The sequence below is a fragment of the Homarus americanus genome, unplaced genomic scaffold (assembly GCF_018991925.1).
Source record: "Homarus americanus isolate GMGI-L3 unplaced genomic scaffold, GMGI_Hamer_2.0 scaffold36849, whole genome shotgun sequence".
NCBI lineage: Eukaryota > Metazoa > Arthropoda > Malacostraca > Decapoda > Nephropidae > Homarus > Homarus americanus.
Genome location: NW_024724075.1, coordinates 1 through 27,212, shown reverse-complemented (window position 1 = coordinate 27,212; position 27,212 = coordinate 1). Strand labels below are relative to the sequence as shown.

General features: G+C 45.5%; 1 long non-coding RNA gene across 1 annotated transcript in view; it reads left to right on the top strand.

Annotated features, from left to right (window-relative positions):
- LOC121864019 overlaps nucleotides 1-26,609 on the top strand; it is a 33,027-nt gene extending 6,418 nt beyond the window's left edge. The window contains exons 2-3 of the long non-coding RNA XR_006088534.1: nucleotides 2,831-2,921; nucleotides 24,631-26,609. This is a non-coding gene — a long non-coding RNA (uncharacterized LOC121864019). The remainder of the gene's footprint in view (nucleotides 1-2,830; nucleotides 2,922-24,630) is intronic.
- The last annotated feature ends 603 nt before the right edge of the window (nucleotides 26,610-27,212 follow it).

Below are 27,212 nucleotides of genomic sequence, written 5' to 3'. Positions count from 1 at the left end.
GGGCGTTGGCGTGTAGACGTGATGGTGGGCACAACTGCACCAGATACCTCTCCTCCCTTCCTCCCCTTGCTTTCCCCTCCCTTCTTCTCAACTCCTCTTCCCTCTCCTTTAGTCCCTTAAAAGCACCTTTCCCCTCTCCTCCTCTCCCCTCTACCTTCTCATCCCCTTACCCTCTTCTCTACTCCCCTCCCATCCCCTCCACTTAAACCCTTCCCCTCCCCCCCCTCTCAGCTGTCAGGTGGGGAGGGGGGGGGGAGGGATTCACTGTCTTGTGATATCTTACAGGACTCCACTAAGCTGCAACACAAAGAGGTTTAACCCGTTGAGGATGATAGTTTAAACCATTGCCTGATAACCTGATAACTTAACCTAAATCGTAATACTATATAACCTAACCTAACCTAACCTAACCCATCCCAACACCTTTAGATATCGTCAGGGTGTTTAATAATCAGGTGAAATACATCATAGAGGAATTATTCATTAACTGAGAACAATTACACCTACGGTAGAGTCTCAGGGTAATGTGGACGTCATATTTGTGTCGTAACAGTAAGGAGAATGACGTCACCGTGATTGTCCATTAATTCCCCAGCACGATACCTGTCTCGTGTTGGTGTGCTGAAGAATACTGGCCAGGGTCATGTGTCTTAAGGAGAGAGAGAGAGAGAGAGAGAGAGAGAGAGAGAGAGAGAGAGAGGAAGGGGAGGGGGGAATTACTCGCATTAAGGTGGGATTCGAAACCCTCTTTAACGTGGGATTCGAACCCTTCTAACTGTGTAATTCGAACCCTCAATAATTCAGTGCCAACATTATCTCGAACCCGCCTTTACTACACACTACACCCCGACACCTCTACCATATAACTACATTAAACAGTGAGCGAGATAGTACCCGTTGATTACTTAATTGGTGTAGTACATTTTACGACACAAGGGTGGGTGTTAGCGTTAGTGAAATGTGGCTGTGTGACCCCGTAGAGTTATGGCGGGGGTGGCTTCTACGCGGGGGGTGGGCGGGAGGGTTTGTATACGTTCTGGGGGTGCATCTAGGAGTGTACATTAAGGGTTGTAAATTTAGGTTCTACACTAAACATTAAAACAACACATAGTATCGTTACCCAGTGAAGCACAACCTAATTCACCCCCTAACCTAACCTAACCTAACCTAACCTAACCTAACCTAATTCACCCCCTAACCTAACCATACCGTAAACACTGGTACATACTTACATTCTTAAAATATGAGGTGCTCTTGTGTGTGTGTGTGTGTGTGTGTGTGTGTGTCAATGTCCTTTTGTGTTTTTTGTACACACACACACACACACACACACACACACAGAGGTAAACTATAGTGGTGCTCTCACTCAGGAGAACCAGGAAGTAGTACACATGTTTACCATTACATTGCTACAGTGGTGTTGCCAGCTGCCCTTCTCACACACTGACAGCTTGTTGGCTCTCTCTGTGTACCTGGGGAGGGGGGGGGTAGGGGTGGGGGGGCGGGGGAAGGAGGGGATGGGGAGGACGGTAGGAAGGAGAGGAGGGAGGACGGTAGGGAAGGTAATAGGGTGGATAGGTAGAAGGTAGGGGTGGATAGGTAGGAGGTAGTGGTGGATAGGTAGGAGGTAGGGGTGATAGGTAGGAGGGTAGGGGTGGGAAGGGGTAAACATATATGAGTGTAGGTTGTCAAGGTAGCAAGGGGAGAAGGGGCGATTTTGACCCCCTTAACTTCAGCTTACTGGAAGGGGAAGGGGGAGGGAGGGAGCGAGGCGAAAGTAAATTAAAGGGGGGTGGGAAGGAGAGAGAGGGAGGGGGAGCAAGGAGAAGTGGGAGAGAGGGAGGAGGTGTAGTTAGGTTAGTGGCACTGGTTCTTGGCATTGTTCACGATTGGTAACTTATATTCCTGGCACTCAGTCAACGTCTTGCCTCATTCATATTCTCTCTCTCTCTCTCTCTCTCCTAAAGACCGTCTTGCATGACTTACCAGCAGGACCCAGGGGAAGGACCAACAACCAACCACCTTCAATAACCATAACTATCGCAATCACTACCACACTCACACCACAGCAATCACCTATCACCACCATTCACCATACCAACTACCACAACCAACCACCACTACCCACCACCACCTACCACCACCAACACCCAGCCACCACGACTTATATCGCCCTCATAATTCGGGTTTTGCTGGACCTCTCTGTAATAAATCCACCCCCCAAGCACGCATCGGCTGACCCAACCCCTCTCCCCCGGCCGACCCACATCTCCCCCCAGACTGACCCCACCCCTCTCCCCGGCTGACCCCACCCTTCTCCCCGGCTGACCCAACCCTCTCCCCCTGGCTGACCCCACCCTCTCCCCCGGCTGACCGACCCCTCTCCCCGGCTGACCCCACCCCTCTCCCCCCGGCTGACCCTTCACCCCTCTCCCCCCACCCCCTCTCCCCTGGCTGACCCCACCCTTTCTCCCTCTCTGCTGACCCCCAATTCTCCCCATACTGACCGACCCACCCAAGGCTTAATCTTGATTACGATAACAAGTCGATATCTTTTACCGGTAATTATGCCCCAAGTTGGTCTTTTTCTGGGTTGTTTCAGGTTTGGTTTGGTTAGGTTAGACTTAGTGTGTTAGGTTAGGATAGGTTTAGTATGTTAGGTTAGGTTGTTTTAGGTTAGGTCACTATAGGTTAGCTTGACTGGCGACAGGTTCATAATAGTAACCTCTCTCTCTCTCTCTCTCTCTCTCTCTCTCTCTCTTTTTGTGTTTTCGTTCATGTTTTGTTTCTCATTATCTGTGTAGTAACAGAGGTCATGGCATTGTTACAGATTGGCGCCAGCAGTGACGACAGTGCCGGCACCCTTGGCGGCAGTGAGGGGGGAGCCAGGGGGAGGGTGCCTCGCCTCTCACTGTCTCACGGTAAGTGTTCTCTCTCTCTCTCTCTCTCTCTCTCTCTCTCTCTCTCTCTCTCTCGTAAAGTATTTCCAAGGGGGTGAGTACATTTGGTAGTCGAACAGTACTTCCTAGACAGCTGTTTTTCCAAGCTGGTGGTCAGGTACTTTCCACCACCTACAGGAGAGTAGAGGTAACCAGGATGAGGTCGTCTGCTGCGTTGATGGGTAGTAACGTGTGGTTATGGCGTGTGAGTCAGGGGGTGCAGTGAGGAGCTTGTAGGATGATAGGGCCGGGGGTCGTGAGAGGGTCAAGGTCGCGGGAGAGGGTCAAGGTCGCGGGAGAGGGTCAAGGTCGTGGGAGAGGGTCAAGGTCGTGGGAGAGGTCGTAGGCAGCTGATAAGAAACAAGACAATAGCGTAACGAGAAGGTCCCTGTCTCGCCTGACGACCTCCACGAATTCCTGTCATTTTTAGGTCATTTCTCATTATAGTCCAAACAACTCTGGGTTATTAGGAGTGTATGTGTACCTGACCCTCACTGCTGCAGGTGTGAGTGTGTGTACCTGACCCTCGCTGCTGCAGGTGTGAGTAGCGTAAAGAGTGAAGGTGAGTTGTGAGGGCTGACAGGTGTTTGTTGCTGAGGGCCATTGTCATCAGGCAAATGCCTCTCCCTCCCAGTAGTAGCTTCTGGGGCTCCACGTGTACTGGTATGACACGCGCTTCAGTGGTTCTCTCCACCCTCCCCCCTTTTTTATGTGATATATTGTGGGTAAGGGCCAATAAAGGGTGTTTATGCCCGTATGCGCGTGGATTTTCCTTTTTGTTTTGAACAGGGGAACAGGCTAATCACGATGCGGTGTGTGTGTGTGTGTGTGTGTGTGTGTGTGTGTGGAGGCATACAGCACCAATCAGGAGACAAAATTAATGTACAGAATCTTATCGAAAAAAAAATTATCTACATTAATTGTTATCCCTTAAGTGGTGATGTTAAGTGAAGGTATAGATAACAAGCACTGATAAGCTGAGCCTTAATTAAGCTCTTCATATTATCGAGAGTGTTGCTGACCTCTATATATTATGTTGGATCACCTGAAGATTAGCCCCCTCCACACTGAGTTATTTCACCCTAAGATTAACCACCTTAATCTAACCAAACCCTCCTATTAGTATAGTAGTAGGTGGTGGTAGTGTTAGTAGTAGTAGTGGTAGTGGTAGTAGTAGTAGTAGTAGTAGTAGGTGGTGGTAGTGTTAGTAGTAGTAGTGGTAGTAGTAGTAGTAGTAGGTGGTGGTAGTGTTAGTAGTAGTAGTGGTAGTAGTAGTAGTAGTAGTAGTAGTAGTAGGTGGTGGTAGTGTTAGTAGTGGTATAAGGGAATCAAATGACTTCAACATAATAATGTACTCAGCAGTCGACCCTCCTCTCATAAACCAAGCCATTCTGTTGTGTACCTCATCGAACACCTGCTTAGAAAACTCTCAGGTGATTGATGTACGCTTGGGTTGGCGTAAAACTAGCGCCAGGCGTAAAAAACCTCAGGTGGTCCAGTCAGGTATCCGGGCGTATAGTTTTGACGTGAGTGATTCTGGCAGGCGCGTTGGCAGATGGCAGTTGGCAGATAAGGCAGGTCAGATGGCAGACCACCAACTGAGAGACTACTGGGTGAAGGGGGAGGTGGTGGGGTGGTGAGGGGAGGTGTTGGGGTGATGTAGGTGTGGAGGGGTGGTGAGGGGAAGTGCTGGGGTAGTGAGGGGAGATACTGGTGGTAGAGGAGGTGGTGGGGGTGAGGGAAGACGCTGATATTGATAGTGGGAGGACGTGTACGTATCGTGTTGGCGTGGTGGAGAAGCTTTTGGTGGTGTTAATGTTGGTGGGGGGATGTGTTGGAGGCAGTGGTGATAGTAGGTGTTGATGGTGTTGGTAGGTGGTGATGGTAGTGGTGGTGGTAGTAGTGGTGGTGATGGTAGTGGTGGTGATAGTGGTGGTGATGGTGGTGGTTGGCGGTGGTAGTAGTGTGGTACAAGTTGTCAGAATGCTTTACGTGATTCGCTTTAAACTTGAAGGGCGATTATTTAGACTGTGCCGCCGGTGGGTGCTCATGGTTGGCCACGAGATATATACACACATTTATTGTGAGCCAACTCTACTGAAGTAATGGCTGCAGTACTACCTAATATTTCTACCTACATGAACATTATTATTATTATTATTATTATTATTATTATTATTATTATTATTATTATTATTATTGTCAACTATGAATCTTTAAAATGACCCGTAAATAAAAATACATAGCTTCCTCAGTGGGTCATTTTAAACGTTCACATATGGCAAGACTAGTCATTACTGATCACATAAGACACCATTGACGCCTCTTTTATGACCGTAGCGGCAAAAACAGTATTGTGCTACCAGTGGACCCCCTGAACCGGCCTCTTAAATAGTGGTGTTTACATTAACAGATGGCGGATAGCGTCAACAGGCCTAACGTAAATTTATGGACAGTAAAATCAGTGTTAAAATTAATGTATATGTGAACAAATTCCTTTAAATCTTTAGAATATAATTGCTTAAATATACAAACAGGTGAATATATTATAAATGTAAATAAATGAATACTTGTAGTTATATATTTAAATGGATGAATAGACATACCCGGTATATTTAAATGTCTGAAGAAATACATTATATTTACAGATAATTACTCTATATAAAACGTAAATATATTATTAAATGTGTGAGTAAACATATTAATATTTATTTAACCCGGCCGTGTCCTTGGCTCTTGTGTACAGGATAAACAATGATATAAATGATCACTTATAAAAACAGCATCAGGCGGAATGAACTTCAAACGGCTGCTGATGACGTCACATCCGCCATCTTCACACCCAGGGTTTGTTTACTCGTCATGGCTTACCGAGTTTATAGAAAAGAGAAATACAGTAACACTAATTAATGCAAACATGGCAAGGAGTAATTCAGATTGTATATCTATTTAATTCACAGTCTGTCCGTGAGTTCTGTATATGCAAGCGAAATAATTTATACCACGCGGGTGAAATAATTTATACCAAAGGCGAAATAATTTATACCAAAGGTGAAATAATTTATAACGCAACAGGTGCAATATTTCAGTGATATTTGGCGAGGCTCTCAACTTGAACCTTTACAAGGACGGGGAGGAAACTGGACATCGGTTTCCCATGATTATTAATTTTGGTGTGATTTATGTTGATGGAGTGTGTGAAATTTATACGCCACATTGTTATTATTATATTTTTAACTTTTATTAGTAATAGTTTAATTAGTAGTCGTAGTAGTAGTAGCAGAACTGACGATTGAGAGTAGCAAATGGAATGAATAGACAAAAGATAAAAATAAATCAGAGAAATAAGAGACTTGAATAAAAAATATGTTTTGGTTCCAGAGGATCAGGGTGTGTTTAGATGGTAATGGATGAACGGGGAGAATGGGGCGTGAAAGGGATGGGTGGTAGGAGTGAGAGATGATTAATTCAGGGTCTCAGAGATGGCACAATGCTCTCCTGAGCCATTGTGTGTTCAGGAGATGTTAATAGTGTGTCGAATTTTTACACATTGTTCAAAAGTTACGATGGTCTTATAGTTGGCATGGCGCTAGTAATAGTCTAATTAACACACTATTAACGTCTCCTGTACATACATGGGCACTAAAACACCATCTTGTCGTCCTTTGAACCTTTATAATGATCAGTTTATTTTATTCCTCTCTGATTCTTGGTTGATAGTCAGTTGTTCCCTCTGAAGCAATGAAAATCTTTCCTTTTCGCAGCCTAGCCTATTCCTGACTCGGTTTTTGACATCACACATCATTGTATATATTATCTTGTCTATTTAAATTTACTAGATAGACAAAATTAACAAAATCAAAACGAATACAAATTTGACATGAGCGTGGGATTGGATAATATTAAAATATAAACAAAATATGAAGGAATTTTTAACGTTGCCAAGTGTGTGTGTGTGTGTGTGTGTGTGTGTGTGTGTGTGTGTGTGTGTATGTGTGTGTGTGTGTGTGTGTGTGTGTGTGTGTGTGTGTGTGTGTGTGTGTGTGTGTACTGTATATCTGCGAAAGAGTATCATCCCGCGCGAGGAAAACCAACGGCCTGTAAACTAATGCTATAAAACCCGCTAGAAAAAGGTGGGTTGAGATTCAGGTAGAGCAGGTGTTGGTAGGAAGGGGGAGAGAGAGAGAGAGAGGAGATTTGGGCGCCTGACGGAAGAGGTTTTGGGGCTTCAGGAGTAATAGTAGCATAGTGCCATGTTGGTTTGCTTCTACCTGTATCACCAAAGGGGGAGTGAAAGAGTGACTGTGATAGTGTTCATAGTCTTAGTTGGGATAATTGTATTAATTTTCTCCGTCCGTCCGTCCATAAATTCTTCCAACTCATTCTTTGACATTACACACACACACATACACACTGAAAATAATTCCAAACATACTTTTCGTAATACAATGAACGCATCCCATTCCACCTTCCGCCCGTCCTCACCAGATAGCAGAGCAGGACAGGAATGACGTTAAGCTGGCCCCTGTCCATTCCACCTTCCGCCCGTCCTCACCAGATAGCAGAGCAGGACAGGAATGACGTTAAGCTGGCCCCTGTCCATTCCACCTTCCGCCCGTCCTCACCAGATAGCAGAGCAGGACAGGAATGACGTTAAGCTGGCCCCTGTCCATTCCACCTTCCGCCCGTCCTCACCAGATAGCAGAGCAGGACAGGAATGACGTTAAGCTGGCCCCCTGTCTCCCATATGACAAACACCTTATCTAAATCAGCTTATATCGCTCCATTCACGGGGAAAAGAACGTCGATTACCGTGATTTGAGTCAGGCTCTTGGGGTAAACTGGTGGATTTAGGAGTCGTTTAATGAGCTTGTAAAGTCTTGGAGGGAGTGAGGAGGCGTCAACTTGATGAGGAAATAGATTATCTTCACAGGGGGAAAATGTATATGCAGTATAATTATGTATATTAACGGTGGAAATAGATTGTCGCTATGTAGGTAAACGAAAGCTGTTAGATGGCTTATTTTGTAGAATTTCCTGCCAGTTTGGTTAGGTTAGGTACACTTGGTTTGGTTTAGTTGGGTTATTTAGATTAAGTTAGGATAGCTAGACGTAGTTGGGTTAGGTTAGGTAAAATTGGTTAGGTTAGTTACACTTGGTTAGGTTAGGTAAAATTGGTTATACATTTGGTTAGGTTAGTTAAAATTGGTTAGGTTAGGTACACGTGTTTTGGTGAGGTACACGTGGTTAAGTTAGGTACACGTGGTTAGGTTAGGTACACGTGGTTAGGTTAGGTAAGGTAAGGTAAAGTCGGTTTGATGGGGATTCTTGCACTCGCTCCACAAAATATTAGTCACAAATTATCGGATAAATATAATCCGAAGCACTGAGTATCACACGGAATTACATGGATTCAGTGTAAAGCACCTTAATTATTAATGTATTACCCATAAGCCAAGAACAAAGGAAGTTGAAGTTTAAAGCCGAATTTTTGTAGAACCTAACCTAGATCAAGTTAACCTGGCCTTAGGTAAAGTCGAGGTTGTGAGATTTTTTTTTAATTTTATTTCACCAGTAATAAAATTTTTTTTTTTGTAGGTAGAATATCGATGAATTTTTAGTTCCTTCATATTTTGTTTACATCCGGTACCAGCAGCTGATCGTCTAATATTGGAGTCGTCCCTCGGTATGGATGTTAAAGAGTGTCTTATGATGGGCCATAGAGAACTTGTAAAGATAGGTGTACGGTAATAGCTGGGAGAGCCAGGATAGCTGACGTGTGTGAGTGTATGGGGGTAAGCGGACCACACTCGCCAGCCCGTGTTGATATAATTGATGATGTATTGCGAGGCTACACAAGGAAGCCGCCACGTATTAGACTTCTTTTATTGAGTGGTTAACGGGATTCATTCGACGGTAGTGTTCGTTTGCAGGGAGTGTTCATGTGGCAGAAGTGTTGTGTTATTTCAAGCGTTCGTTACTCTCGGTAAGACCCAGTAAAAAAAAAAAAAAACGAATTTGTGCGGGAGGCTGGGAGCAAGAACCGCCACCCACCCATCGCCTCTGACGCATAACACCCTCCTCCCCACACCTATTGCCAACACCATGTATGACAGATGGATGTTATATGATCGGGTTGGAGTATAACAATAGACGAAAATTTACGATAATCAAGATGCCGACGTGCGGAGGAGGGCAGCTTCATCACCACCAGGAAGTGAATGTGGTAGACCCTCTCATGGGGAATGGGGGGGGGGGAGGGGAAGGTGCTTTCTCACCTCCAGTATTCTTGTAAATGACCTTCCTTCTCCTTCAGGGACAACGCACTGAACTCTCACCGACACTCTTAGACTATTAGTACGCCCCCACCTCCCGCCCTCACCTCCCGCCCTCACCTACTACAACTACAATCTAATTTATGTTAGATAAGGATCATATACATACGATACTCGAGAAGATAAAATCTCAATCCAACATGACTGGAGCGTGTTGTTGTTGTTATAGTGACTGAGGAGCTGAGGCGGGTGTTGGCAGGAAAGATCGTATTAGGGGCAGGTGACGTCAGGAGGAGGAAGGGCTGTGTAGGTGGACATTATTACTATCGGTTGGCTTACGAGGAACGATTGTGGGACGGTGGCGAGAATATATACATAGACGACGGCCATATGTGCCATACACCGTTTTGGTGGTCATGTACACGGTGTGTGTGTGTGTGTGTGTGTGTGTGTGTGTGTGTGTGTGTGTGTGTGTGTGTGTGTGTGTGTGTGTGTGTGTGTGTGTGTGTGTAAATAATCAGAACCAGAATATTAACCTGAGCCAATATCTCCTCGGTAAAAGGCTGGACTCTGGGAAATTTGACATGTGAATATTTGCTCAGCCAGGAAGCTTACTCTTGAAGTGTTGACGTTGTGTGTGTGTGTGAGAGAGAGAGAGAGGACTATGAGTTATGTTGATGAGAGAAACGTCATTATATGCCTTGTCTTCCCGCCGAACAAGATAATTGGACTTAATAATGTACGAGTTTAATGACCCTGACCTTATGTTTATGTACTGTAACCATGGTGACCTCTCTGAACTAGCATCTATCTCTTACCATGGTGACCTCTCTGAACTAGCATCTATCTCTTTACTGTTAACCTAACCTGACCTGACCTGACCTAACCTAACCTAACCTAACCTAACCTAACCTAACCTGACCTGACCTACGATATGACTTTCCTCCCACATGAATATATACAAGAATGCAAATAATGGATAGAATTTACTTAAAACATAGAAATAGCATAACAAATGTACCAAGACCAGATCAGAGACGTTCCACCTAAACTCCTAGCAACAGTGAGGAGACAGAGTTAACATTATATTTTGGCGAAAGATTCATTACATTATTAAGTCTAGAGTTAAATGAATATATTCTAGTTATGGTAGAGTCTCCCTTTTAATATAATAACAATTCTTTATTTTTTTTAATATACAGATGTTTAATTAGTGTGTGTGTGTGTGCGTGTGTGTGTGTGTGTGTGCGTGCGTGTGTGCGTGTGTTACCAAGGCCACACACACACCTGCGACAGCTCATCACGCCATCTGTTCTGACGTCACGCATCAAAACAAACAAGCAACCAACCTTGTCCCGTTTTCTTTTATCAATGCTGGAAAATTGAAGCATGGGGGGGGGGGAAGACTCTTGGTAAAAATACAGTAGTTTTATATATGGGAAATTTGTATATTTTTTATGTATGTTTGTATGTTCTATTTATTTGTTTATTTTAGAATTTCAATGTCAACAAAAATGATAGTCTTTAGAGTACAGTAGCTATGAGTCTTTAGAGTACAGTAGCTATGAGTCTTTAGAGTACAGTAGCTATGTTGTAAAGCCATAAACAGCGCTAACTCGACGATTTATTAATACAATTGTCTTTTTAAGTTATTATTATTGTTGGTGGTTTTTGTGTATAAATTAACTTAAGGCTACACGGGGGAGCTAATCTTCAGGTGATCCTTATACATTATAGCGTCAACATATTGGGTATTGTCATGTACACACCGCTGTAATGGTGAATAAAAAATAACTACAAACCGGGTGTCAGGGAAAGAGTGATGGAAGGAGGGAGGATGAGATAGAGGGAGAGAAGGAACGAAGGAAAGGCCAGGGAGGGAAAAGGGGAAGGAAGGAGCATGGGAGAGAGAGATGGAGGGATGGGTTAAGGAAGAGAGGAAAGAGGGGGGTGGGGTCAGGGAGAAGGGGGGGGGGGCGTAAGGTCCACCACATAAGAACATCCTGGCAGAGGATACGACATACTCTGGCTCGCCTCCCTGTATGTCGCTCACCTGTCTCCCTGTGTGCGTGTGGACCCTCTATGTGCGTTAGGACCTTTTATGTACGTGGAAACCATCTGTATACGTGTGGACCATGTTTGTGTACGTGTGGATCCTGGGTGTACGTGTGGATCCTGTGTGTTCGTGTGGAGCCTTCTGTACGTGTGGACCCTGTGTGTACGTATGAGTCTTATGTGTACGTGTAAGCCCCATGTTCATGTGTAAGGCCTGTGTGTACGTGTTGTCGCCGTAGTAGGGACGTGGAGGGTGGGGAGGAGGGGTTGGTCCCGGTGTGAGGGAGATGTTACGGCTGGTGAGGTCTGAGTTGGGTCACGGTAGAGCAGGTGGTGACGGGGACAAGTGGGCCCTGAACACTCAGCTTAGATAGGGACATATGGCTGGGGTTAGGGACACGGGACACATACATTAGGTGGATTAAGGACACACTACTGGGTTAGGGACACTCAGCTGGGACGCAGGCTCCAGTTTCACACACCCCCCCCCCGACCTCCCTCCAAAAAAAAATCCGTAAATAAAGGTTGATTTGTGCCAACTCTTCCCCTGTGGTACATCTACACTCACTCACTCATTGACGGAGAACATAACTAGATATTCTCGTGTGTAAGATGAAAGATTAAAAAGAATCCAATGTATGTATGAATGTATATATGTATGTATGTATGTATGTATGTATGTGTGTATGTATGTATGTATGTATGTATGTATGTATGTTGGGAACAGATCATAACAAGTGGTGGCAGTCGTCTGGGTTGTGTTGTCTCAGCTGGCAGTAACACCTGAAAAAGTCACCTGTTTAATTTAGGAGGAGCAGCGGCAGGTGGGTGGGTAGGGTAGGTTAGGTTAGGTTAAGGTAAGTTAAAGGAAACAAAGTGAGCCAATATTTATTCGTTGGCTGTGAAAAAAACTCCTTCGTGCATAAAAGACAATGTCAGTTAGGTCATGAAAGGCGGAAATTGAGCTTCTTAAACACAGCCAAATATTCGTGGCTAGCAATGTTTGTGGCTGGTGTGGGTGGAAGGTGGTGTGGGTGGTAGATGGTGTGGGTGGCAGGTGGTGTGGGCGGCAGGTGGTGTGGGTGGCAGGTGGTGAGGGTGGCAGGTGGTGTGGGCAGGTGGTGTGGGTGGCAGGTGGTGTGGGTGGCAGGTGGTGTGGGCGGCAGGTGGTGTGGGTGGCAGGTGGTGAGGATGGCAGCAGGTGGGTGAGGTCCACATTTGAGTGACGACGGCAGGTGGGTGAGGGCGGCAGGTGGGTGAGGATGACAGGTGGGTGAAGATGACAGGTGGGTGAGGGTGGAGGAACAGATAAGGGAGAGAGAGACGACCTTGAGGCACAATGTAAACACCGCCTCCCAGTGCCAGTGTCAACCAACCAGCTTGTTGTGTTACTAAGATCACTGTGTAAATAATTATACGACATTTTTGTGCGTGGCTCTCTCTCACCCCACAGGTGCAGCGCCGCTCACTCTACAAGGTGTTTACAGAGACCCTTGTACTTCCCTTACATCCCCTTTACTCCCTTACACCATCTTACTTCCTTAACCTTTACCCAACCTCACTTATACTTCTTCTTACACCCCCCTTACCCCATTCCTTCCCCCATTCCCCCCCCTCCTTACACCCCCTTGATGTGTGTGTGTGTATGTATGTATGTGTGTTTACAAATCACAATGATATTTATGGGTGTACAGGAACCCCCATAGGAAATTAATTACCCATACAAAAATCAATCTCTACTTTATTATTTCCATGAACTTGTATCCATCAACCAATCCACTATGACTTGTAGAAGGAACTAATAATATAACCTTCCTCTACAATTCTACCTATGTCTTAAAATCACAGTAGATACAGCTAAAAGTACAGACAAAAATACTGTAAAATCCTGTAGCGTGAATTATTAAACCTACTGTATCACCCCACCTGCATCTCTTACTGTAACCGACCATTCTCTTCAAGTTGAATTCTTTCCCCGGGGGCTAAGATTATATTCCCAGCTTTAGTCTCGTCTTAATATTCAAGAGCCAAAAATTCTTCTCGAAAAACGTGTCATATAAGGTCGTGTCTCCAGTGGGTTGTGGAGATGTACGTTCACAAAGGTGTTTATTTATTCAGAAGCAACAGTACAGGTGAAGTGGATTATACCTGGGGACGATGTGTGGGAGTTATTATTATTTTGATGTGTTTCTGGGTGTACGTTTAAGCTGTGTGTGTGTTTGTGTGTTAAGTATTCATTATTGTGTTGCCATGGTGACATAGTGTTGATAGCGTAAATGCATCAGATTCTTATTCACGTCCCATAGCGGAGCACCATTGGAAGCAGAAGACGAAGGGGGGGTGTTGTTTTTTCAGGCGATGATGGGAGGAGGGATCTGTCCATTGCTCGCGCTGGCACTGGTAGGAGGGAAGTGGAAGGGTGGGGGGGAGACCTATATGTTTCTTAGTTGGTATAAGTGACGTGATCCAAGAAATGAGACACACACATGTAAATATTAACTTGAGAAACACGTGTGTAGTCTTGGAGGAAGATCTGTAAGTGAAATGATTACAAGACTCCCGTTAAAATTGGACACACACACACACACTCTCTCTCTCTCTCTCTCTCTCTCTCTCTCTCTCTCCCCACGCTCCACCACCCCGTTGCTACCTATCTCGCTGCCAGCCGCCCACAGCCCACCCTGGCAGATAGGTGTACCACAGGGTCAGCCTCACTGGAGGGCATCTGTTGCTAACATCACCAGTATTTTGGTCCGTAGACAGCTATAGCAGGCCCACCCCACCTACCTCCACCCCCACCTGCCACTCCCTCCCCCCTCCCCCACATCTGTCCATACGCTCCCTCTCCCCCCCACTCTCCCCACCCAAACACACCCATCCATCCACCCACTCACTTCACCTTCCTCCTCCTCATAGGTACCCACCAGCCTCCTTCCCCACCCCTACCCCTCCTTCCCCACCCCTACCTCCCCTCCATCCCCACCCTTACCCCTCCTTCCCCACCCCTACCCCTCCTCATCCCTACCCCTACCCCCTCCCTCCTTCCCCCTCCCCCTCCCATCCCTCCCTTACACATCAACACCTTAGACTAATTGAGAGAGTTAAATGCTCATCTGCAGGGAAGACATTATACCAGGTATCAATTATTCTAAAAGGTTCGTAAGTTTTTTTTTTTCTTCTGGTAACTGGAAGGTTTTTGAGACCATTTCTACCAGGATGATTTATTAACGATGTGAAGTAGATATGGCGGGCAAGATGGCGTCGGAATTATGCCTAGACTTTACTGTACTGTTATTGTTGTTGTTGTTATTAACCTAACCTAACCTAACCCACCCCAGGTATCGTTAGGGTGTTTAATCGTCGGGTGGCAGTGGTGGTTTGTTTTGAGTGAGCCAGGTGCCTTGTGGAGAGGGGTGGGGGTGAGGGAGGTGGTGGGGTAGAGTGGGGTGGGGGGTGAGGGAGGGGAAGATAGGTGATGAGAGGTGGTGGGGGGAGTGGAGAGGTAGGGAGGAGAGCTGGTGAGGTTAGAAGGGGAAGGGAGAGGTAGAGGGATCGAGAGGGAGGGAAGAGAGGGGTGTGGATTGGGTGAATAGGAGGGGAGGAAAGGGAAGGGAATGGATTTAGGGCGAAAAGGGAGAGGAAGAGAGGGAGGGAGAGGTGTTCATACCAGGTGACATCATCATTGGCAAGGATTTTCTCTGCTATCAAGATTGGACCATTAATGTTTACTCTCTCTCTCTCTCTCTCTCTCTCTCTCTCTCTCTCTCTCTCTCTCTCTCTCTCTCTCTCTCTCTCTCTCTCTCTCTCTCTCTCTCTCTCTCTCAAATATTTTATCGACGTGTTCGTGGTACCTTTATAACATTAATCATCGTGGTGGGTGAGTGTGGGGTCAACATATACACAACTATACCATGATGTGCTTAGCGTTTATTTATACAAGCAAGACGATTTTTGTTTGTCCCCAGTCGTGGATAGATAGCATTAGGTGATTTTCAGACCCCGGGTGTTTGAGATACCAATACCGTGGCCTGGCTGTGAGAACCTCTGGTGTAGGAGGGTTTAGTACTGAGTTGGCGAAGTTCTTTTAAGAACATAAGAACATAGGAATGGAGGAAACTGCAGCGGGCCTATTGGCCCATACTGGGCAGTCCCGTTTAAACTCAACCCCTGTTGCTCATATAAGCATCCAACCTATGTTTGAAGCAATTCAGCGTATTCGAGTTAATGATGACATTTGGTAACTTGTTCCATTCATCCACTACTCTGTTTCCAAACCAGTGTTTACCTATTTCGCGCCTAAATCTAAATTTGTCTAATTTAAAACCATTGTTACGAGTTCGCTCCTGGTTGGATAGTTTGAGTACCTTTGTAATGTCCCCTTTGTTTAGCCCTGACTTCCATTTATACACCTCTATCATGTCGCCCCTCACTCTACGTCTCTCGAGGGAGTGCAAATTAAGATGCTTTAACCTGTCTCTATACTCAAGGTTCCTAATGCCCGGGATTAGCCACTTTGTCATTCTCCTCTGAATTCTTTCCAAGGATTCTATATCCATTCTGTAATACGGTGACCAGCATTGAACTGCGTAATCCAAGTAGGTCCCTGAAGCGCAAGATACAGTTTTAGGATGACCTCGCTAGTCTTGTAACTAAAACTCCTTTGTATGAACCCAAGTACTTTATTAGCCTTGTTACGAGCAAAAACACATTGTTTACTTGGCTTAAGGTTCCTACTTATCATTACTCCTAAATCTCTCTCGCAGTCGGATTTCTCTATGGCATCGTTGTTCATCTGGTATCTGGTTTCCCTGTTTACATCTCCCATACTGAGTACTTTACATTTGTCCACATTGAATTTCATCTGCCATTTTTCAGACCATTCGAAGAATTTTGTTCTGGTTTGTCTGACTCACAGCGTCCACCCCAACATAGTCACTCTAATGTTTCTTAACCATTCGTGTGAGGAGGTTATTGTACTGGGGTGATTATTTTTTAGTTATTCCTCGTGCTGTAGGCTGCTGACACGCCCCTCTGGATGTGTCAGTCTGGGTGGGGAGAGGAGGGGGGACCCCAGAGGACCCCATCAATGCACATCCAGTGTGTATGAAACCCTGGGTAAAACTTAACGTATGTCAACTATTTGTTATTGTGGGAACGCTGCCTCAGTGGTTGGACCAGGGAGCCTTGTCCTTGTGGCAGCGGAGTTCGTCGGGATTTGGCAGCCATGACGGGTTTGGGGAGGGGGGATAGAACCCTCTAGTAGCAGTAGTAACATAGCTGCGTGTATTTTTTAGGGTCGGGGATGCCCAGTAGTGGCATAACTGGAGGTCTTGTGTCTGGCAGTATTGTGCGTGATGCCAACTTGAAAACCACAGTGTGTTCCTCACCTCAATTTTAACTTCTGTGAGGAACGAAACGAAATCTATGACACACCGTTAACGCTGTGAAAGGATTATTTGTTTTCCTCTCTGTTTAAGACTTAACTATTGTTTCATATCAGTTATCATGTATCTGAGTCGTGGCTGATGAGAGAAACTGGAATACTTTAGAGTTAATGAAGTATTGTTTCCCCTTTACCTCGCCTACTACTGTAATCTGGCTTCCTCCCCCGCCTCTCCCTGACCATTGCTACCTAATAGTTCACAAGATATTTTAGTATCTTTGTTTATCATCAGGTGATTCACCAAATCAAAGACATGAACGGGATGGATAGTACCAATTTGGGATCACTTGAAGATTAGCTCACTTAACCTCCCCAAATTTCACCTAACCTAACTATGCAAAACCTTAACCCCCCAGGCATCGTTGGGGTGTTTAAACATGAAATATGCTAAGGGGGGGGGGGCTAATCTGCAGGTAATCAACACTCGGGATACCACAATAATAGTGAGTAGTGTTCAGCTTGAGTGGCGGAGCTGCCCGAACTTGACATGGCCGAGAGTCTCTGTGTCTGGCAGCTGGGGGTGTCGGGAGCACTGTGGACGGGCCTGGCACCGCTCGGGTCGCTGCCAACAACAGTGGACGTGATAGTGATGCTTTACCCAGCTATTGTAGGCCGAGCTGTCCCCCAACCTTAGCCTATGACTCTCAGCTGCCTAGGGTGTATTTATGCCCTGGATATTTTGATATAGGATACAGTATTATACATTTTAAACCCTTAATGTTTTGACTAACCTAACCTGACCTGGTACGCGGGTCATGGAGGGTCACTGTCTTGGGCCTCATTATCCTCCTCATCAATCATCCTTTGACCACAACAACAACAAAGGAATGATTGGACCATCCCGACCCCTCCAGCCCCCTCCCTCCGTGACCCTTCCCCCCACCCACTCTCCTCCCCTCCTTTCTCCACCCATCTACTCTGTTCTCATCCATCCCCTATCTCCTGCTCGTCCCCCCTTCCCTCCTTACTCACCCCCCCCTTCTCCCCCTCTCCCCGCCCAGCCAGCACGGGGGGAAATTCTAGTATAGTGGATCGCTGGATTTTTCAATGATTCTGGACGGTGGTGGTCAGGTGAGGGGAGGGGCTGACCTGACCCTCGTGTGTCAGGATTACCGCCAACCACACCCCTCTAATTTACCCTCGCTGGGGGGGTGGGGGTATATTAAACTGTCTTGTCTGTCTGTCTTCTCTGTCTGTCTGTCTGTCTGTCTGGCTGGCTTGATGACTGGTTATCTGTCTGTTCGTCAGTCAGTAATTTTGGTGCATTTAGTGTGTCAGTTACCTAGTAATTCGGTTAGTTAGTCACTGTGTGTGTGTGTGTGTGTGTGTGTGTGTGTGTGTGTGTGTGTATATATATATATATGTGTGTGTGTGTGTGTGTGTGTGTGTGTGTGTGTGTCGACTTCCCAGAACCACAAGTGAGGTATAATATTTAATCTCGGTTAGGTTAAGTTAGGTTAGGTTGTGTGTGTGAAGTGCATTGTTTACATGTTCAGTTACAAGGAAGGAATATTGATCGTGTGAACTGCTGGCCACTGACTCTCCCTCTCTGCGACAGGCTCCTTGATCTAAACATTGAGGTCGGTTGACTCATCACCACTCAGCCTAGGGGGACATACACACTGCCACTAACCACTACTACTACCACCACCCTCACAGTTACTAACCACCACTACCATCAGCAAACACCACCACTGTCTTTAATACCTCTACCGGAAGCAGGTCCAGCCAACACCAGTCTTACCAGTATCGGCAGTGTACGTCAAGGATGGATGGCGGGAGGGAGGGAGGGCGGGCGGATGGGAGGAGGGGAGGAGGGTGACGTTTAAGCGAGGCGGCTCAGGGTTGCGAGGATAGTTGACGATACGCGCTGAAGGAGGTAGGAGGTGATGCTCTCACTCCTCTGTGAGTGTGTGTGTGAGTGCGATTGCTCTCACAACACGCGTTACTCTCACTCTTAGATCTCCTCCTCCTCCTCCGTTCTCTTTCTCATCTCCCTGATATAGTGAGTGAGGGAAGAACTTAACTGTGCCATAAGTGTGGTGAACTTCCCCTGAACTTAATAGCCTAGCAATCAGTTCCTCCCTCAATGAACTTTTGCTTTCAACAGACACTGCTTTGTATATAACTCATCAACCGCTGTACTTCGTCGCCTGATGGTCTCGTAAATAGGTTAGTGTGACATATTACCCCAGTTGTTTTGAGAAAAGATTTATGTTTTTGTTTTTCATTTGGTTTTTGACATATTGGCAGACAAAATCACGTCAAATTGTGAAGAAAAATACAGGTATGAAATCAGATCCAGTTTCTTCAGTGCCTCAGATCCTGTTAGACTTGGTGGGGTTTTGTCTTATAAGTGTCAGGGGTTAGCAACATGACTGACTGACTGTAATGATAGAACACGCTTGGGGGTGGGGATATACTCTATGTGTGGAAGTGCCCTTTATTATACACTTCCTTGCTTTTCTCCATCACAACAAGGGGGCACTGACCTTACGTTAGCCTTGGGATGAAAGTTTTTGTCTTGGCCGTAAGTCAGTTGTCGTGTCGGAGTGTTTTTGTGTCATGATCCTCCTGCATAATCCGGACTGATCGTGACGTATTGTTGAATCATTTGTTTTTACTTATATGTCAAATAAATAGTGCCGAAAATGCTCATAATTTATTTAGAGAAAATTATGGGTGTGAATTGCCATATTTTCTGGACTTATGATTGAATATGTGAATACAATAAATAATAAATATACGTAGTTGTTTTAGGTTCGTTTCCCGTTATTGTCAAGGTATGGTGCGGTTATTGTGATGGTAGGAACAGTTCTTTATCCCTCCTCTGACTGAACACACACACACACACACACACACTCACACCTTTTCCTTCTCCCTTTCTCACCTTGTCTAGCCTCTCACTCCGTCCTCCTCTTCCTTCTCCCACCTTCCTCCTCTCTCTCCCCTTCCTTCTCCCACCCTCCATATCCCTCTTCTCCCCCACATCACCACCACCTCTTCCCCCTCACCTTCGTGCATTCTCCTTTCCCCAACACCCACATCCTGGTTTATCTTCTAATGCATTTGGCTATAAAATCCTTATTCTCAGCACGCTATTGTATTAACTACCCTGCTATTTTTTTTTACTAATTTATTTGTACCCATCTTTAATGTCTACTCTCCATCACCTTTATATATCTTTATTTTATTATTTTTTTTCTTAATTTTGTTGTGTTTTATGTTCACTGTTCATCATCTTTATTTAGTTTTAGTTTTTTGTATCTTTAATGTCCACTTTCCCTCATCTTTATTCCTCCTTATTTATTTTATTTTTGTATTTATTTACTTTTTATTTTTTTAGAGTGGTGTTTACAAGGTTGGGCAGGTCAGGTGAGTAAGAGCAGGTCAGTGCCATCCAGTGTTAGATTAAGTACTGTATGTTAAGTAAGTAGTGCCAGTACGTGTGTGTGTGTGTACGTACGTGTGTGTGTGTACGTGTGTGAACGTACGTGTGTGTGTAAAGGATGTCTTGTGCATTATGTATGTTTGCTATAAATGTTTATTATTTATTTATTAAGATCAGGTGAAGATTAGACTCCTTAGCTTATTTTGTCTGGTGAATAGATATATCCTAATCCTAGCTGGGTGAGTTAGGTTAGGTTAGTGATAGGGGGATTAGGTTAGGCTAGTTTTCGAGTGGTTAGGTTAGGTTAGGTTAGGTAAGTATTAGGATGGTTAATTTCAAGGTGAGGTGCCTAATCTTCACTTGATCCATTTATTTAGTATTTGAGAATCTTTTCCAGTTATGTAGGTTTGTTAGGAGACACACACAGGGCGAAGCAGTAATAATATCACTGCTTCGCTTTATAATTCTGAAACAAAATTAATTATACAGCGGTGTTGGCCAGAGCTTAGTGTGTCCACGGTGTTCATAACTCTCTCTCTCTCTCAGCAGGTATGTTCAGGTATAGCAACACGCTGTAGTCACAATGATTTTAAAACAAACTCCACTGAATGCAAAAATCTGCATTATGGGGGTGTGTGTGTGTGTGTGGAGGAGAAGGTCAAAGGGGGGATAAGGGGGTGTGGAGGTAATGGTGCAGATGTTCAGGCCACTCCCCCCTCCCCTTCCCCCTTCCCCCTTCCCCTTCCTCTCCTACCCTGCCACACACACACACACACCATAACAATTCCACTGGCATTTTAGACGGCACGCAATGAGGGGGGGGGGGTGCCAAGTCGACCCTTCTGGCACTGTGACCAGGTGATCCCAGCCTGTAATTTGTGGGTAAAAATTTATCACCTTTCTCTAGTAGTATTATTATTGTTTTTCTTATTGTTATTGTTTTTCTAATTGTTATTATTATTATTTTTCTTATTGTTATTGTTATTATTATTGTTTATCTTATTATTATTGTTATTATTATTGTTTTTGTTGTTGATATTATATTATTGTTATTAATTTGTGTATCTTTGTTATGTCGTGTTATTTATTATTGTGTTCTTTACTTGTTATATATTATTCTTTTTTCTTTCTCACTTTGTTCAATTTTTTTTATTCTAATTTTGTTTGTTTGTTATTTGCTGTTATTTTCCTCGGCCTATTCATGTACTTCTCCATTCACTCTCAGGTTATTATTATTAATTTATGTGTTATTGAATGTTATTTTTTTTATCTTAGTTTATGTGGTAATGTTTTTGTTTTGTTAGGTTTCTGTTATTGTTGTTATTTTGTGATTGTTGCTATTTTTGGAGGTGTGTGTGTGTGTGTGTGTGTGTGTGTGTGTGTGTGTGTGTGTGTGTGTGTGTCCTGGGTGATTGTTAATCAACAGCAAGCAATGATTAGCCTGGCAGGTATAGTACATTAACCTGATGACCAACCCCTCATGAGGTGGGGAGAGGGGCGTAGTGAGGAAGGGAGAGGGAGGAGATTAGTGAAGTGGGGTGAGAGGGGGTAGGGGGAGAGGGCGTAATGAGTAGGGGGGAGATTATTGAGGTATGGGGTGATGTGGGGGAAGGGGAGGGGTAGAAGTGATGTATGGGAGAGGGACAAGGGTGTGGAGGGAGGTGGTGTGGTAGACAGGTGAAGTGTCTCCTCCCTCCTCCTCCCTCCCTTCTCTTTGTTTCATCCACTTTCGCCTAATATCCCTCCCCCCCTCCCCACCTTCCCTCCCCTACCTTCTCCCCCCCTTCCCTCCCCTCAACTTCCCCTCCCCAACCCTCCCATATTCTCTCGCCCCCTTCCCCCACCCCCGGCGTCTTATAGTTGGGGGTATTGCCAAGGTGCGTGGCCTGAGAGAGAGAGAGAGAGAGAGAGATAAAAAATGTCACCGGAATTCACTCTCTAAAAAGGTTATTGTTGTTAGTCTCTCAGATAAAACGTTCATTAAGCTGACTGACGCAACTGGAAAAACTCTTTCGAAAGGACTTGCAAATGCTATCCGTCCGTCTATCTTCATTAAGCTGACTGACGCAACTGGAAAAACTCTTTCGAAAGGACTTGCAAATGCTATCCGTCCTGTCTTTGTCCGTCCGTCTGCCTGTCTATCTCTATGTCCGTCCGTCTGCCTGTCTATCTCTATGTCCGTCCGTCTGCCTGTCTATCTCTATGTCCGTCTCTCTGTCTGTGTCCGAACTTGTGACCTCAATGTCCTGACTGACTGTAACAGGTAACTGACTCAATGAATAACTGGACCTGACGTGTGTGTGTGTGTGTGTGTGTGTGTGTGTGCTCTGGGTCTGTCTCTGATAGTAATGACAGAGTTACGTGAGTGATTAACCAATTAGCTGCCGTGATGATGGTAGTTAACGGTGATCAGCACATAATGATCGACCAGGGTCCGCCTTAGCCATGTACTCTTCCTGGTAGTAGGTTTGGTTAGCATTCGGTTAGGTTTGGTTAGCATTAGGTTAGGTTTGGTTAGCATTAGGTTAGGTTTGGTTAGCATTAGGTTAGGTTAAATTAACATAAGGTTAGATTAAATTAGGTTAGGTTAGGATAGATTAGGTTAAGTTAGCATTAGGATACAATGGGTTAGGTTACTTTAGGTTAGCATTAGGTGAGGTTAAGTAAACATTAGGTTAGCGTTAGGGTAGTTAACCTTCACGTGATTTAAAAAAAAACTCATAAAACTACCTCATCCACCACAAACTACCTCAATTATCACAGGTAAATTATGATTGAAGCTTCTCTCAGTTATATGTTAAAACACTTGATAGAGATAATTGCCCCCCCCCCCCCAATGGTTTAAAGAGGTGATGGTCGTGTGGGGATTAATTGATTAATTTGTAGGATTAAGAACTGGTGTCACTAGACTTTGATGTTGTAAGTTGTCTGCACGAGATCACCTGAGCTGACTGGCTAGACGGTGTGTGTGTGTGAACGCGCGCGCCAGTATTCTCACTGACTCCAACTGTAGGAGCGTCGAGGCTACCATTATCCATGAACAACTACCCTGGACTGGCCATGTTACCCGCATGGACGACAGTAGACTGCCAAAGCAGCTACTTTACAGTCACCTAACGAATAGTAAACGTAACGCTGGCGGGCAACTGAAAAGGTATAAGGATAGTCTTAAGACATACTGAAAAGGTGCCAAATCGACCCCCTCACCTGGGAGACGATCACTCCACACCGTAACGCTTGGAGGAGCACCACACAAGAAGGTGTCAATACTTTTGAGTTAGCCCGACTGCAAACCGAGGCAGACAAGCGCCAACGCCGGAAAAACGCTGCCACCGTCAACTCCCGCACTAGATGTAGCCCACCACATGTGCAACTTATGTGAACTGCCCTGCCGGTCCCGTATCGGCCTCTTTAGTCACCTCAAAATTCACCAACCTAGGAGACATCCTTAGTAACTCATAACATTGTATCATAGCTGGATGATCGTCATACTCGATTCCGAGTGACAGCAAAGTAGTAGTAGTAGTGTGTGCGTGTTTTATGTCGATAAGTGTGACTGTTTATTAACTTTGTGCGTGTCTGTATGTCTGCCTCTGTCTGTTGCAATTTTCAACTCGTGTGTGTGTGTGTGTGTGTGTGTGTGTGTGTTAAATTACTTATCATTTGAACAGGTGAGGTGGAGTGGCAAGTGTTTAACCCCCCTTCAAAGACCCCCTTGTCATACCCTCACCCCCTCACCAATGGCCTCTTGACCTAGCTCTTGTGGTCCTGTCAAGATTATACTGACATAATTATACATTTATCATATTACGTTATATTTCTCTCTTCTTTATTACTCCCTCCCTTAGTGAGGGTGTAGAAATCGGTTCCGTCATTTTGTCTGTCTGTTTAATCTGTCTATTTATCTACCTGTCTGTCTTTTTTTCTGTATCTGGGGGTATGTCGGGTAGGGGGAGGGAGGAGGTCAACCATAATCATAACCTAACCAAACCTAACCCACCTCAGGCACCACCAATGTCCTCACCTTACACTCTTGGCTCTCTCAGACACAACTCGTGGGCGTCATTACTGCTGAAGTGGTCTATCCCGTTGGTGGTGGTGAAGATGATGGTGGTGGTGATGATGATGGTGGTGGTGATGATGATGGTGGTGGTGATGATGATGGTGACAGTGTTTAGGGTGATAGTGAATATGATAATGATGGTGGGAGTATTAGCTGTTTGAACTCCACACACACAAGAGTTATAACTGAGGTAACCCACAAACAGCTGGTGTATGCAGTCACCACTCATCTCGTCACGCCAGCATCACCCAGGTTGTCAGAGTCACACACGGACAAGACAAAGATGTTGCTGAACTTCCAAAACTTTCATACTTTGACGTTTTCTTTATTTTTACGTGTATTATTGTTGTGTTGTAGGTCGGTAGGTCGGGATGCGAAGGTCGGGGATGGGAGGGTAGTGGTGTGGTCTCTCAGGGAGTGCATGTAAGGTACGGCTTATTGATCGTGGGTTCCTCTCTTTGCAGATGTCGCTGCGGGAACCAACTTCACCACCGCCGCTGCCGCCCCCGCCTCCTCCTCTGACGTCCCCTGCTGCTGCCACTGCTGCTGGTGGTGTCTGGCTGCATTTGTGACAGCTCCTCATACTCCGCTGCTTACATCTTCTGCGTCTTCTCCGACAGGCTTCTCTATACCTTCCTCATTGTCTAGCAACATTCTCCGCTCCGCCACCCGCGCCAGTCTGACTCCAAGGCAGCCACCACAGTGTGTCACCTCCTTCATCTTAGCTGTTATTGAGGTGTGTGTGTGACAAGGAGTAACACCTCCTCCCGGTAACAGGTCCACAGCTTTTAGTCGTCTTAGGATCTCACATTTGACTAAATCTCGCCGGAGCTGTAAAGCCTCGTCAGGACAAAAAAAAAAGTTGTTGGTGGGAGAGTTCAGGAAGAAAGTTTTTAAGTCGAGAGTTTGTACTCCAGACGTGAGGAGTTTTCTGGAGTAGCGTGAGGACTGCTGGCAGGAAGAACATAATAGGCTTCGTGAGTTTTTTGTGTCGTGAAGGTCGGCAGAATTTAAGAGGCTTTCTCAGCTCTCGTAGACGTCGTTGCAGAGGTGGGTGAAGAAGTAAAGGAAGACTCAGTAGCAAGTGGGCGGTCGAGACTGCCACGTGTGTTGTGTCTGTCAGGTGCGTGTCTCTCTCGGCTCCTGAAGGACGAGAATCGAACTTTGTCGCGCCCGAAATATTGGCTACGTCTGGACTGTGTAGAGAAGGAGGACATCTGCTATCACTCGTCTAGAACACCTGTTATTGCTCTTTAGGGACATCTGTTATCTTTCTTCTAGGACATTTGTTATCTTCGAGGACATTGCTATCGCTCGCCAAGAACATCAGTCATCTTTCGAGGACACAAGTTAGCTCTCATCAGGGGAAGTTTTGGAGCTCTTCAACCAGCAGGACCCTCCTACTGAAGACGTAAAACAGACATAAAAGCTCTCACCTCCTCCCCCTCCCCCAGCAGGAGCTCAGCAGCGTCCTCGGTGGTCTCAGGGCTCGAAAAACAAGACGTGAAGTGAGAATTGTACCTGGAAGTAACGTCAGAATAAGATTGAACAACTTTCCTGAACGCGGCGTGGAGAGGAGTGACGAAGGCGTTTATAAGAGGTTACTGTCGCGTTGATTCAGCACCATACACGCGGCTGGTTGACCTTCCTTCTCCTCGGCGTTGACTTATCTCCACGCATTGAGTGTAAATTAAATAAATAGTGAAGGATTATTTCTTAAACGGAGGTAGTTGAGTCTGTAAGGGTTGGTGAAGGTCTTCCATCATCTCAGAAACAAGACCGTCTTCCCCACCCCGTCAACCTTAACCCTCCCATAACCAACCGTAGTCCGTCCCAGTAGTGGTGATAATTCTCCCACCCATAAACTAGTGGAGATAGTTTATCCTTAGTGGTGATAAACCTTCCCTCCTCCCATACCGCTCTGGTGATAACCGTTCCATAGTGGTGATAATACCCCTCGTGATAGCTTCCCCTACCAGTCACCACCACCCTAGTGACAGCGTGTGTATGTCTGTGTGTACGTAACATCATCGTGATCCTAACCAGTGCCGTCCTCTCTACCCAACACCAGGAAATTTATAATTGTGATTTATTTCTATACGGTGAGAGTAACTTTGTGAAGTATTCGGTATTGGAAGAGACTGAGGTGTCTGTAACTCGCCTGGTTGGGAGTTAGTTAAGGAGTTTTTTCTTGGACTTCTCGCCCCTCAGTACCAATAAGGACCTTCACCCCCGTCGTCGTCGTCTTCATCTCTCCATCATCGTCGACCTCGCTTGACCTACCTCCGTGCCAGCCAAGCCCTCCCGTGACCCAAGATGACCTCCGAGAGCCCCCTGGCTGTGACCCTGGAGCGGCTGGCCCAGGGCGCCGCCAGACCCGCCGACAACGTGGAGACACTCAAGACAGTCGTGGCCAGAGTACACTCCAGGCTGAAGATGCAGGGTGAGTACCTCTTATGTGTGAGCCTGTGTGTCAATCTCTTCCTTTTCCGTATATTATTTTAACCTTCATTTATTTTATTATTTTTTTCACCTTCCTTCACCTCCCCAAGCAAGAGTAACCCATAAATTTTTCGAGGCTTGACAAGAGAGAGAGAGAGCGAGCATGTTGTTATCCCATACATAATATAACTTCCTTCCTTCCTCCCTGGCCCCGGCGACACTGACACGCACACCACCAATCACACACCACGTCTAGTCGCCAAACACTAATGCCACTCCCTCCCACCAGTCACGCACCCACTAAGACGCGCCATAGTACATTTATCTACAAATGCTAAACAATGCATCATACGTCCGCCATGCCGCTATAAGGTGCGCCAATGAGAGAGGGAGGAACAGTGGATGCAGAGAGTTGCCAGTTGCCCCGTCCCAAACTGTCGTACAGTATTGAGATAATGTTGGTATTAATCTTTTCTGTTTTTATTTAAGGTGAGTTGTACAATGATGGGTGATACTACTAATATTGAGAATAAGAATAATGGCAATGATGATGATAATGATAGAGGCAATTATAATAAGGCAATGATAGATGTATAAATTATAA